Source organism: Apis dorsata, unplaced genomic scaffold, assembly GCF_000469605.1.
Source record: "Apis dorsata unplaced genomic scaffold, Apis dorsata 1.3 scaffold_247, whole genome shotgun sequence".
NCBI classification, from domain to species: Eukaryota; Metazoa; Arthropoda; class Insecta; order Hymenoptera; family Apidae; genus Apis; species Apis dorsata.
This window is the reverse complement of record NW_006263526.1, coordinates 633,776-648,273: the sequence shown is the minus strand read 5'-3', so window position 1 is coordinate 648,273 and position 14,498 is coordinate 633,776. Positions and strand designations below refer to the sequence as shown.

General features: G+C 37.8%; 1 long non-coding RNA gene across 1 annotated transcript in view; it reads right to left on the bottom strand.

The window, feature by feature from the left end:
* The window catches only part of LOC102673370, a 2,856-nt gene extending 969 nt beyond the window's left edge, over window positions 1-1,887 (bottom strand). The window contains exons 1-2 of the long non-coding RNA XR_421820.2: window positions 1,545-1,887; window positions 1,291-1,483 (exon numbers count right to left, since the gene is read on the bottom strand). This is a non-coding gene — a long non-coding RNA (uncharacterized LOC102673370). The remainder of the gene's footprint in view (window positions 1-1,290; window positions 1,484-1,544) is intronic.
* Window positions 1,888-14,498: the final 12,611 nt, after the last annotated feature.

The window sequence follows — 14,498 nt, the reverse complement described above, 5'->3', positions numbered from 1 at the left end:
CCTGCCTCTCCTTTCGTATCGAGCACGTGCAACGTTAAAAAAGAAACAGATATTAGAGATACACGTTATATCGAGGAACAGATGCGTATAAATGAATATTTGTACGCATAATTTTACGAGATTTTCTTTATAACTAACAGTATTCGTATTACTCATTTATGCAAAATTTAAATATGCAAAAAGAACTCTACATGAGAAAGAACTAAATATATTACGTTTTTATTTATTCATGTTCGTGAAAATTTAATTTTGCACAGAGATTATCTTCTCTGTTGCAATATTATTGAACCGATCTTAATAAACTCTTTTCGCGAAAGAAAGAACGATTTTACAAAATAAAATATCGAAAAAAGTTGGTTACAAAATTGCTGTAAATCTCGATTTTCCACTCCGTTCGCCCAGATCGTCATGGACGTCGAGAGATCCAAACAAGCGTGCATAACTATAAACAGAGTGAGCCCCGAAAACCGAGATCCCCGAGGCAAAACTCGCGTAATCCAGCAGACAGAATCCAGGGAAACGCGATACCGTGTCGGCCATCTGGCCTGCTCCATCAATCCTTTCCATCTTGCGACCATACGCGAACTAACCAAGTATCACTATTATTAATCTACCTCGAACCTGATTCACCTCCACCAAAATCGCTTCATTATCACGAATCAATACGTCCACTATTCGCTCTCCTCAAAAAAATCCTCAAAGAAACCAACGAAAGAACGTTTGAAAACGGAGGAATACGAAGACGACCCTAAACCTCGATCAAAAAATTAAATCGCGATCAATTAATACGATTACACTTTTCTCGAAAACGAAACGAGGTGATATCGAGGTGATCTAGGAAAAAGGGAAGAAAGAGGCAAGGAGACAGAGTTTGGGGAAAATTGTGGGCGAGAGAGAGAGAGACGAGGAGGAGGGACGAAACGGAAACGGGATCTTCGTGACGAAGTTTCTCGCGTGGCTGCCAAAAGGCGCGTATAAATAGGCCCGGCTGACAAAAACAAGTCGCCGCGTCATGTTGCGCGGACATAAAAGTTTTTAATCGGCCCTGCTAACGCGCGCTTTACGACCTTTCTCGATCTTCATCTCCCAATTTTCGATCGGATCGAGAATTTCCACGAATCGTCGAATTACGCGAGGATGGAATTTCGTATCCACTGACTCGATTTGAATTTTTGTTTTTTTCTTGCGCTCGACGATAATGAGAAAAGAAAAAGAAAATTTGTCGTCCATTCCACGATGTTAGAGTGGTACACAATGATACAAAAAATAATAATTTCGAAAGTTTCTTACCTATGATAATATTCAAATATTCGTGTGGCATATCTATAACGCGATTAATTTCTCCCTCGACCATAATTCTTGAATATTTTTAAACGCTTTCCACTTAATAAAACTTCGATCTTCGAACGCGAGTAGACGGTTGAACTGTGTTAAACGGTGATCTCGTTTCATTTCGCTCCTTTTCCTCTACGATATCCTTTATCTGAAAGAAAATCCCTATCCCTTAAAAAAGAACAAAATACTCTAAAAAAAAGATCTATTACCTTGTTAATTATCCGCGAGGCTATTTGCTTAAATAACGGATCACTTATCACGCTCTTGATCACGGAGAAGATATTCGTGGTTTCGTCCGGTGGCATCGTTGGACAGAGCGTGTCTATCACGCTATTATCACGACGACACGTGTTCACCTTATGGTGGATCCGGTGCGCTCTGAGCGGAAGTCGGTGGCACGATGTCTTCCTCGCTTGCCTCGTTTCGAAGATGGCGTTCGAAAACGCGCGATATTTCAATCGTCAATTTCACCCTCCCACTTTTACCGGTAATCGAACGAGGATTCGGATCGAACCAATCGGTATCCACTTTCCTCGAAAGTGATTTATGCGATTGGAGGATTTTGTTTAAATTTTCAAGTGACGAGTATACGATGATTTAATTGGGGGGATGCGAAGAGAAGATTCGGTATGTTTGTAATTTCTTTTAATCTAATTTATTTATTATTAGGAGGACAAACGTTTTATTTTTTTCTTCTATACTCCTTGAAAATTTGAAAAAATCGTTTGTCAATCGTTTATGGAATATATGGAATTTCTTTAAACGAACGAATTATATATTTTTTTAAAACTATTCAAAATTATTCAATATTCGAGATATATTATAAAAATATTATTAAAATGGGATCGATAATATATTGTGTCTGATGTAGAGCGTTCAAATATTATGTAACATATTTCGAATAATTTGATAATCCCTCTATGTAACGGGATATATTTACGTTTATAATTCGAATTAAAATTAAATCTCTCGCAAATAATGCGCATTTAAATTGCGTATCAATTATCTCGCGATAATATTATACAATAAGATCTTGATGATACGAAAACTGGGTTGAAAAAAATTTTACACGACAAAAGCGTAGTCGCATTATTATATTCCATAATCAACAACAGTTATAACCGTTATTTTAATAAAGTGTATAAAGAGCGAATTAATATATTCACAATTAAATGATTTATTTGTCACATCACGAAATAAATTATTTATTTAATTGCCATTGTTATTTGTCGTTTGATTCTTGATGAAAATAATTGCTTTCTCAATATGCAACGTTTATTATCATTGTTATTAAATTTCTCCCTAACACTATTACCACGATTATTACCACATCCATTATTCAATATTTATCCCATGCATCAAGACCAGTTTTTCACTTAAAAAATAAATATTATCTCCTCGAATGATCGATCAATAATTCGATGAATTATTTTTACCAAATATTATTGCTTCGCTATTTCTCTTTGATCGATCAAACATATTTCCATCGAAGAGCATCGATTAATTTATCGAACAAATAGAAACGTGTATTTATATGTTTTTCCTTTTTCCTTTTTTCCCCTTTTTGAATAGAGATTTCTATCGTTTCGTTGAATAAAGAATTTCACGGATATAAGATGAAAAGAAGGTTAATCATCGATCGTGTATCGTGGCGCAAGCTTTGTCACCCACGTTCACAACAAGCGAAACGGAAACGAGAAATCTACCAATTACGGCGGACAACCTTTCGCAGATTGAAATCAACGAATCGCGATGCTCGTCGCCCTCCCCCTCCCCTCCGCCTATATTTCGTCGATACTTGATTAGAACTCGGTGGCGAGTATCGTTGAATCGTTGACGTTACGCTTTGCTTGTAACGGTTCCAAGGCCTTTTCCAACAAGCAACTTTTTTGCTCGTGTACACGGCTATAAACATTTGGAAATAATATTTACACATGTGTAATTCTTAGAAATTTCCGCCTTTGTCCTCGATTGCCTGTCGCCCAATCTGTTCCCAAAACAAATTTCATTTCACTTAGGAAAAAAACTTTTACGAATTTATTCTTTTATATCATATCAGTTAATGCGAATAATTTCGAGATGAAAAAAATTTTCTCCGCTCCCCAAAAAATAAAGGGTTGGCGCGGAGAAGATTAAGAAGAAGAGGAAAAAAGACAAAAAAATTTTCTTTCAGCAGGGATTAAATAATTCCTCGAGTATCCGTATGAAAAGATACTCGAACTTCTCAAAGATAATTTCACATCAAAGCGTGAATGAAGAAACCGATGCGCGAAGAAAGCAAGATCCTCCGTCAAAAGAGAAAAACAGGCTCGTTGGAGCAAAAACTTCTTTCTGACGATGCAACGCGAGAGTTATGCACGCGAAGAAGCAAACACCGTGATCGGGAACAGTGTACACGCTTCATTCGCGCGGAGGAAGGAGAAAAGAAAGGAAAAGAGAGAAGAAGAAAAAGGAAAAAGGGGAAAAAAGGAGAAAGAAAAAAAATTGTCACTCGAATCGATTGCGTTTATCATTCGCGAGTCCCACGATAATGAGAAGGCCACACGCGCATTCACACCGTATTTTGAAAGATACACTTAATACAGGGTGTCCTTTTTATCCGAATAAAATGAGATATCAAGAGGAAAAGATATATTTTTGACTATTTGATATAGGATTTCCTCCTCTTATTCCTTAATCATATCAAATAATATTATACTTTTAATCACCTTATCCGTCAATCGATATAACTTTTATATTCCACAAAAAAGTATTAAGCTATTTATGCCGAAGAATAATCGATAATTTAGGAGATACTTTTGAGTAAAATTTATATCGTATATAAAAGATTGGGAGCACACGATGCGATATACTTTTGTTCACTTGTTTTCACGCAATTTACAAACTTCAAAAACAAGCGACAATAAACTCTCTTAAACTTTTTAATACAACAACAAGTTTCTATATTACGACAAGCATCCATTACATTTAAAGTTCCCAATTAATGAAGGATCAAAGACGATCTTCGCACGGAAAAATAATTGCAATTCATCTCCTTTCGTAGAGAAAAAAATTTCTTTCCTCGAAAAGATATTTTAGAAGACGAAACAAGACACCCTGTAGCAACGCGTGCGACCAAGTATACGAAGTATATCGAGGACACGGGCCGAAGAAACGAATTTCAATCGCGATATTACTACTCCCCGTTGACATTTTCTCGAAGAGGGGCGTGCGTGCTCGATCGTGTCGCACGATAAATAACAAAGAGCGCCAAAACCAGTCCCGCGACCTACTTGTCGATCTTAAGCAGGATGAAATTGCAGCCAATATTAATAATTAAGCAACCTGTCGGCTGGACGACCGAACCGCTCCAATGTTTCTCCTCGAATAACGTCTCCTTGTCGATTGATATTTTCACCGTGTGTATATATACAATCGTGTATATATAATCCGTTTTAATTAAATGTATATCAATATTGCGTATCGCAACCTCTTGGGACAACTTTCCAAAGATTATATATATTTATTTACAATTATCGAGAAAAATATTAAAGATACGTTGATTACTTTTTTATCCACGTTTGAAAAATTTTCTACGTTCTCCATATAAAATATATAATTCTGAGATAAGGGATAAAGGATAAAGTTAGTTGATAAAGTTTCGAAACGAAATTACATTTCTCTCTGAAGAGTGCAAATTTTCGTATTAATATTCCAGAAATTTATTTATAAATACGAGGGAATAAAAATAAATCGAAGATGATAGAAACCGTGCATCCTCCTATCCTCGTTCTTAACCACCCCCTTTCGAGAGGGGGTGAGACTGGGAAGCGTGGGGGCGGGAGAAGGAGCGATTTATACATTTATCGAGCGGACAGTGATACCCAGGTCGAGAAGGAATACGTAAATAAAAGACGACGAGGAGGATATGTAGGTCAGGGGATGAAAAGTAACGAGTCAGACTGGATGGACATGAATGAATGAACTCGGAGAGGCGGCAGAGTCGCGAGGGAGAAACGTAAGAAAAACGGTGGACAAAAGGGGAAGACAACGGTGGAACAAGGGATGGAGGGGAGGAAAGGGAGGGAAAGGAGGGGAGGAGGGTGCGCGTGGAAAATAGGTCAGAGAGGAGGGAAAATAAAAAAAAAAAAAAGGAAAAGGAAAAAAAAAGCAGCAGAGCGCGTTAAGAGCCCGAGTTGTTCGCTGAAACATCATAGCGCGATATGGAGTGAGGAGGGAAACGCGGGTTTCTTACCCTTAGAACCGGTTTCCGCGGGGGTGGAAAAATATGGCCGCGATTAAACGCGCTCGTGTTTCAAGCTTGTTAACGGGGATGCGGTAATTTCAAGGCGAAATTTTTACGATAGTTTTCGGAGAAGAATGCTGTGTATGTGTGTGTTTTTTCTTTTTACATTTATTATACATGAATGTTTTTATTATAGAGCTTTTAAAGGAATTCATTCTTCTCGGTGAGAAGAAAATATTTATTTTTGGGGAGGAAGGGAGGATGAATTGTCTGATCTTAATTGTGAGATTCGTTAATTGTGAAGAATCAAAAATTTTGTTGAAAGGTTTTTTCGAAAGCAGTAAGTTCAATCAATGAAGAAAGTAATTAAAACGAACAAAATTTCTTCTGTATTTTTGAGGTAATTATTAACATTTTGCTATTTGCGTTTTGCTTTGATGTTAAATAGTAACGGGATAAATATTTGAATAAGAAAATTAATGAAACTTCCCAAAGTATTTATTTTTCGGAAGGAAGGAAGGAAGGAAGGAGAACGAATTATCCGGGAGAATTATAATTAATTACGTTGAAGCGGAAAAAAGAAAGTTATAATCTATATATGTGTATATTTAAAATAATATCACAGTGTCTTTTGGGTGCTAACTTTGGCGCTAAAGTTAGGGTTATACTAGCGCGACTAGAAATACATACAATCCACCCGGTGCTCAAGTATACAATAATAAACAGAGTTGCAAAACAAGCACATACGATTCCAAAAATTCACTTCGATAATCAAAAGAAAACGCGCATCACGTGCTCGAGAAACAAGAATATCTGTACAATGCCTGATTCGAGAGGCTAGCCACAAAAATCAAAGAAAATCCCGAAAAATCTCGATACTTCGCGTCCAACTTTTATTCACCGACGCGAAACAATTGCAACAACTTTTAAACACGTAGAATTGCATACGCGAAGCTCCAAAAAATTATTTCTAAAAAAGAAAAAAAAAAATACTCCACGTCAAAAATGAAGCAACCCCTGCAATCTCGCCGACAAACGAAGCTCCAAAAAGGTGAAGGCAGAGAGAATCCGGTCAAAGGCGAGCGAGAGAGAAAGAGGGAGAGGAGAAAGCAAGAGAAAGACAGCCGGGTAGAGGAACAGGTAAGTAAGAGAGAAAGAGAGATATGGGTCAGAGGATGGACCGGACGGAATATTGATCCGACTACCTCACGATAGTTGCCTGTGTTGCGCTATGCTCTGCCATGTTTCCTTTCTCTCTCTTTCACCCTCTCTCAACAACCGTAGAAAGAGGATACACAGAGCCACGTTAAAGATTGTTGCAGTTTACCTTACCTCTGCTGCGGACTGTTGTAATTTTAAATCGAACGAAGAGAAAGTTGGCGAGATTAAAAGGTTAATGATGCGATGCAAATTTGCATTTGAAGGAGAGAGGTATGGTGAGAAGGGGTATCGTTCATTTGAGAGAAAGAGAGAGAGAGAGAGAGATGGGGGAAGAGTTGTTTAATTTGGTGATTGATGCGGTTCGCGGCGATTATAGGTTAATTCGATGAGTGATACGAGAATAAAGAGGGAAGACGTTTGGCCGATATGTATTTTTGGTTCCATGATGGATGTACGGGGAAGTAAATATTCGTAGAAGAGAGGCGGGAGCAAGGTTTGAATATTTATTTTATTTGAATATTTCACATTGGTGGGCCATGTTCTCCAAAGAGAATCGATTTTTTCCTAATCGAATTACTCGCCTCGTATCGAAATTATCCATCATTCTAACGAGTAATTTAATCCATGGAACGAACAATCTATCATATATATTACACAATTTGATTATTCATTGGAAAGAAGTATTCCAAAACGCTACAAAAAAAAAGCATCACGTAAAAATAAATTAACATATGAAAAATAGAAAGATTGCGTTCCCTAATTTGTCGACTCAAATAAATCGAGGAGGAAGAAAATCCGATCCGAATGTTGCCAACGATGCAACGGCGCTAATTTACAGCTTAGCCTAGAAAATCTAGCCCTCCCCCCTCTCCCCATCAATCTCCTCCCAAAAACAATTCTCCCGAAACGAAAAGGCGTCGCGTATGACGGACCTTGCCGCCTCGTAAATCTCGAGGCGTGACGGTTTATTGTCGACGATGAACAAGCTCGCGCCCTCGTAAAAACCGAATCCCCGTATCGAATAGTTTCGTCGACGACGTTCCAAAAATACGCGATGATTCAAAAACAGCGGGCAACCGCGCAAAGATAGAGGTAATAACGCCGCATTTACATTTACAGCCAGGGCTGTTCAACAGTTGTTCCTGACCATTGGCAAAGATGAGAAATAACGTAATAGTTTCGCATACGAAGCTGTTCGCTTGTCGGTTGTTTGTTGATTGATATCTGCAGCAAGTTGCGAGGGGAAAAGTTATAGTCATCCACGAATAGGGATGATTCTGAGAGTAAAAATTCGCCAGATATTAATTCGTTGTTGCACAATTTTTAGAGAGCGTTAAAAAGTTACGATTGCTAACTATTGCGGATAATTCAGAATTGCAAAATTGCATAAATCCATCTGCAATTCTAAGAGCGAAAGAATTATGGGATTAATAGAGACTTTAATAGTATTGAATAGTACTAATTCAAATCATCGTTATTATCGCTTAATATTAATATTCATACGTTAAAAGTATTGTATGATAAATATTAGAAATACGATCATCTTGCGATCTTGCAACGCTAGATTTTCGAATCTTGGTTAAGCGCGTTGATCCTCGTAATTCATTATCTTTCTCGCCAATGGAGGACCGGAAGTGAAGCAAGTCACACCACTATGTAGACACGTAATTATCGTTGCGTGCACAGGTACACGTGTCTTTCCGCTGCTCTGTTGCTTCGATTGTTTGAGTTTCGAACGAGGTACACGGCGAACCAAGGGAAACCTCACGTCGACGCGATAAAGGATGGAAGTGGAACGTTCATTTTTGAAAACGTTTCTCGATGAACGTTCTTCGATGAAATTTTTAAACCTGAGAGGCTTCTTCTTCTTTCAAACGAGAGATTTTTCGAGATTAACACGTGGCTTTTCGTGTACAATTACCCCTTTAAGGGGGTTGTTTATCGCGTTACGAACAAAGTCATTATACGAAGATGATGGATACGTTTTGAATTATGAAAATTCTCATGCATGGTCAACTGATATGAGCGTACATTTCGAGCACACTGCTTTCTATTGCCAGGCTGAATGGCGATAAATAGAATTAGAGAAATGTTGAGAGTCAATCTATTCCTTTAGGACAGGAGAAATTAAGTTAGAATGATCGTGAAACGAACGTAAGTGAATTTGGATTTGATGAATTTTTCAACGTTGAAATCTTGTTTTGATACATAAAATTGAAACGCGTTATCTCGAAATTAATACAAAGAACACTTCCCGCGCGAATCGAACGAACGAAAGATAAAACTTTGACGCAAAGAATGGTGGATAACACGAGAAATTTGCAACGTATGTAAATTAGTGGGAGCAAGGGCAGGAGTCAAAAGTCGCGGGCACTCCATTAAACGTTTCATACGAAAACGAGACGAACTCTGTGCTAATATTTACACAGAAAAGGAAGTTCTCCAAGCAATCGTACCTATTGCCCCTCGGACTGGCCAGGTAAAAAGTTCGATGCTGAAAGTTTACAGTTTCCTCGACAAAACTTTCCGCGAAGTTCGTCTCACTTTTGTCACGAACTTTTGAATCTTCTTGATAAAAGAGAGAGAGAGAGAAATGGGAAACGTTACGCGTAATCCATGATAACTCGAACAATTCCTCTATCCATTAAAAATTCGAATATATTCGCCAATTTCTCTCGAGCTCGATCCACGAATTCGAATTATTCCACTGGAAAATGTCGTAAACCCTTAAATCTACTCTGATATCGCAAAAGAGAAGCGAGATTTACGAGCTACTCTGAAGAATCCGAGAACGGAAAATTTATGATCTTAGTTCCTGAATATTTTTCTCCTTGTTAAATATAATAATAGTTGATCGTTCGAGCTGTCATTCACACAGGAGGGAGAGATTAAAAGTTCTTCAAATTTGGATTTACTGCTAGATGCACCATTAGCTCGAATAAATACGTGTGTTTGAACAACCGAAATTCGGATAATCAACGTTCCAACGTTGGATCACCCTCATCTCGATCATTTGAATAACCGATAATCAACGTTCTACCGTATTACATCACTCATCTCGGTCATTTAGATAATCGAATTCGGATAATCGACGTTTTACCGCATTAGATTACCTCTCTCTCTCTCTCTCTCTCTCTCTAGTATTTTGCAATCCACGTCATCCTGACTTCCATCCTTCGAGAGTAGTCAATTATCACCTCGACGATCTCTGCATTATTAAAAACTCAAGAATCGCGAAATTCCTCGAAATTATATATATTTACACACAATCGATCTTAATTTCTTAATAATTAATTTCTTTCTTTAGTGTGTGGAAAAAAGGTTTGAGAGGCATCTCGCATCCGTACTCGATCATCGTGAATGAGTTTCAAGTGTGTGTTACAATGCGTGGCGAGTCGTGAATGGAGGAGGAGAATGCATCGTATTGATCTCGACGTTGCTTCGTTCTCTGCCGCGTTCGTCTCCACGTGATAATATAATCGCTCGACTTTGTCACGCGCCAGCGTATAAGGCCGTGTTCCTTATGATAATCGCGTGGGCGGCGCGACTTCAAATAATTTCCGCGCCTCGTGTCTCGATGGAATACGAGTAATCGAATACGAGAATCGTCCTCGTGGAGCGAGGATTTTTTCCAGGCAAAGTTGTAAAAAAAGTATTCCAAGATTTCTCTCGCGAGGAATAAGTAAATGATAAAGAAAAGGAAAAGGAAATGCTCGTTGAAGAAGAAGCGTAGGATAAATTGTGGACGTGCGATAAATTAAAAAATATTCCGAGATTTCTAGTGAATAAATAAAAAGGGAGAAGAAGGGAAGGGGTCAAAGGAGTACGTATTTTAAAACATAAACTGAAATTAAAATTCTCACACGGAATAGATAAATAAATAAGAGTAAATAGAAATACAAAATAATCCTCGCGAAAAGAAGACGGAAAGAAGGAAATATACTAATTCATCGTCGTGGATCAGAAATATTTCCCGAATATTTCTTTCGGGAAAAAAAAAAGAAAAGAAAAGGAAGACGAAAAATACGTTACGAAATGAAAAATATCCGGTGACGCGGGAAAAATAAATAAATAAAGAAAGGATGTAGCGAGAAAGGCGAGGAGTGAAAGGCACAAAGCGAAGGAGAGAATTCCAGACAGCCCGGTGCGTCCACGTGTCGTCACAAGGAAGAGAGTTACGGCGGCCACACTCTTTATACGGGTGAAGTTGGACGTGTGCCCGTCAAAGCTTCGAAAGTTCAAAGGAACGGCTCTCGAACGACGTTGCACGGCCTCGTTCGCCCGGCGGACCGGCCAAGTTCGTCGAGCTTTCGATCGCGTCCAATCAGGGTTCGTCGAACCCTGCCTGTTATCAGAGCCACGATAAAGGTCTCCGATAATCGATCGCCGGAAAGGGTTCTCGGTCACCGAAACTTTCGAGCCGGATTTATTTTATTGGGTGAAACGGGGGGCTCAACAAAGGGAGAAATATTTTTCCAACCGGTGGAATTGTAGCTACTCGTTAATAATAGGTATTTAAATATATTATAATTGTGTTTTTTCGTGAGCGAAATACATTGTGGAAAGTTGAAAAACAAAATGGAATTATATCTTGACAAAATAATAATATTAATTAAGTTTGAAGTATTACAGGGTGCGATGGTAAAAAAAAATAAATATTATAAAATTTTATGGAAACGGAAAAATAATTAGAGAAAAAACGTGTTTGGAATTCGATTCCACTTCCACGCGGAGAAAAGTAATGCGATAGGTTCGGGTTTTACGAGTTAAGCAAAAATTATGTTGCAACGGTACAAGTGATGCAAAGTAGTACGATGATAAGCAAACGAGATAAGCGTTATAAAATATACTATTGTTCGCGTTATATGACGTTATAAAGGATTAACATTTACCTGTTTAAAAAACAGTGTTTGCGCAAACATAATACGAAACGCATTGTTTTCTATTCCGAAATCGAAAAATATTTCCAATTTTAAAACAATGATCTTCGATCTTTCGCTATATTTCATCGAAATAATTCTTTCATTCCCAAATTGAAATGAAAATTGGAAGAAAAAGAGTTTTCACACCACTTATAAAAATTTCATATCGCGAAACTGGAAATGCAGAAACGTTATAAAAACGTTTCGTTCAAAGAAAAAAAGTTTGTAAAACTTTTTCAAAGTTCTTTTTATATTACTCCTTATATATATTTTTTTTCGTGTTGCAAAATTTCACCAATTAATTTAAAAACGTGTATTTCGAGCCAAAAAAAAAAAGAAGAAGAAGCGAAAATCACTGCGAAAATTATCCTTTGAAAAGATATACTCTTCCTAAAAATACGTTTCACGAGTAAATGGTAGCTTTAAGCCACGAAGACTGGTGGATAACGAGTAACGAATTCTTCGAGATTCTCATTGAAGCACGAGGGATCGAAGTGGAGGCCCAGTTTTTCCTTGTATAAATAATTACGCTATTTTAGCCAATTGTTTACTATCCCACATATCGTAGTTGGTCGACCAACGGTTTTGCTTATCAATGTAGGTCGTGGTTCGCTTTGTTCACAGGGATGCTTTCCTCCCTCTTTCGCAATAAAACGTATTGTCGATAAACATTTAAACACGCGAGAACGATGCTCCAATGTTTATTAATTTTAAACAATCGTCGTTTTATTACCACTAGAATCATCTTTCCGGTCCAGAAAAATATATATATTTTTCTTTAAATTATTCTATTAATAATATTCTAATATTCTATTAATAATTCTATTAATTATAATATTAAATTCGACATGTCTTTTCCTTTTTCTTTTTATTAATTTAAGCGAGAACATTATCGCGTTATGTTGAATGTATTTGATTTAGATTTTGCTTAGGAATAGCAGCTTGTTTTAGTCTTGTCAAAAGAGATAATCCATTGAATTGCATCTAATGAATCTTCTCTTTTGTACGAATATCATAACACGTGTGTTATTTATACTATATTATTTATTTTTCACTAGAAATTATCAATCGATCCATCTCCTCAAATATGAATCAAAACGCCATAATCTCTTCCTCGAATTTTCAATATTCACGAAGGCCAAACGAAATGAAATATGCCACTGCTTTTGACATATCTTTTACTTGGAACACATTCTCAGAATCCCAGAAAAATAAACACCCTCGGATGAATATTCCTCGAAACAAAGATGAGGGGAGAGGGCCGATACAGGAAGCGAAAATGAAAAGGAAGAAGAGGGGGGCCAATTTGGCGCGTTTCGATCGGGCAAATCTCGATTAATTTAGCCGGTGCACGCGTCCGCCACCGGCCGAGTTAACGAGCGTAATTAGATAAGCCGGGATTAGTCTGCTACGTAATTCACCGTGGATAATTGCAGTGTCATCGTTCGACGTGAAGCGATGACGCTCGCTCATTCATCGGAAGGACGAGGGGGAGTTTAACAGAGGAAACGAACTCTAGCACGCTAATCTCGTCCGAAAGCTCGTCGATCAAAAGCAAATAATCGACAACGCTTTGTTTGCCAATTATTTCGCCAAAAATTCCGCGCGAGATTTTTATTAATTTTCCATTTTCGGGGGCGAATTGTTGCGCAATGAAATTATTATATCCCGCGATTCACGATCGAAGAATCGAGAGACGAGTTTGAGAATAGATAAATCGATGGAGAGAGTACATAATTCAGATATTTGATCTTAATTCGTTATGTTCAAACTCCAATTTGAATTTATTCTGAGGTTGTGTAAATTTCTTTATTATAAGCGTGTATTTATTTGTTGCTGTATACGTTATATATTATATTTTGAATGTAAATTGAAAATTAATTACATGTTTGTACATACTCGTAATAAATCTTGATTAAGATCTGGCTAGTGTGATAAATCACGTGCTAATCTTCTAATATCCCTACATATTTTGATACACAGTTGATCTTTAATTACGTTTCGTTGTGATAAACATTTGAATATATTCGAATTAAAACTGGAATTTATCAGTTTTCATCGCGGATGAAATCTGAGAGACACGTTCAAAGTGTAAATTTGTTGCGTCCGTTTATTCAACAAGCAAATCCTTATCTTTCGATGTTTATAAATATTTCAATTTTATGTTTGTATTTATCCACGACCGAGGATAAAGATGAGCGTGTAGCGAGANATTGTGAACCTGCCACTCTTTCGACATTGATCGATTCCCAGTTTTTTTTTTTTCTTTCTTACATATCTCGACATATCGTCCATCTGTTCGATATCATTAAACAAATTGCAATCGCGGATGCCTTGTGTAAATTTCTTTTAAAATTACCCGGATCCCATTTTTCTTCTTCTTCTTCCTCCTCGATCGAAATGAACACGAAAAAGTGAGAAAGAAATTTAAATTTTCCGTCGTGCATAAGCGGTTTTAATCCCATTTAAACCTCCATTCGTTTCGACGAATCCGCCATCTATCACCCCTCATCCCTCCTCGTATCAAAGTAAAATCAAAGGATGCAATGGCTCGAAATTCGCGGCAACACTCTCGAATAATTCGTTTCCGGTGAAGTGGCGCGTTTTCCATTAACGCGGCACGAAATCACCGCGTCGTAAAACTAATGGAATCCCCCTTGGCCGGGAATGCCACACGGGCTATCGATCCCTCTCGCAGCAGACGGTTACCGACCACGATGGAAACGATGGAAAAGCCACGAAGACGAATGGAAAACGTTCTACCTTCTCTCTATCCCCGCAACGAAACCTACGATCGCCCCTGTTTGAAATTTCGGAAAAAAGTGTGCGTCAACCGATTGGAGCACGTGGTATCG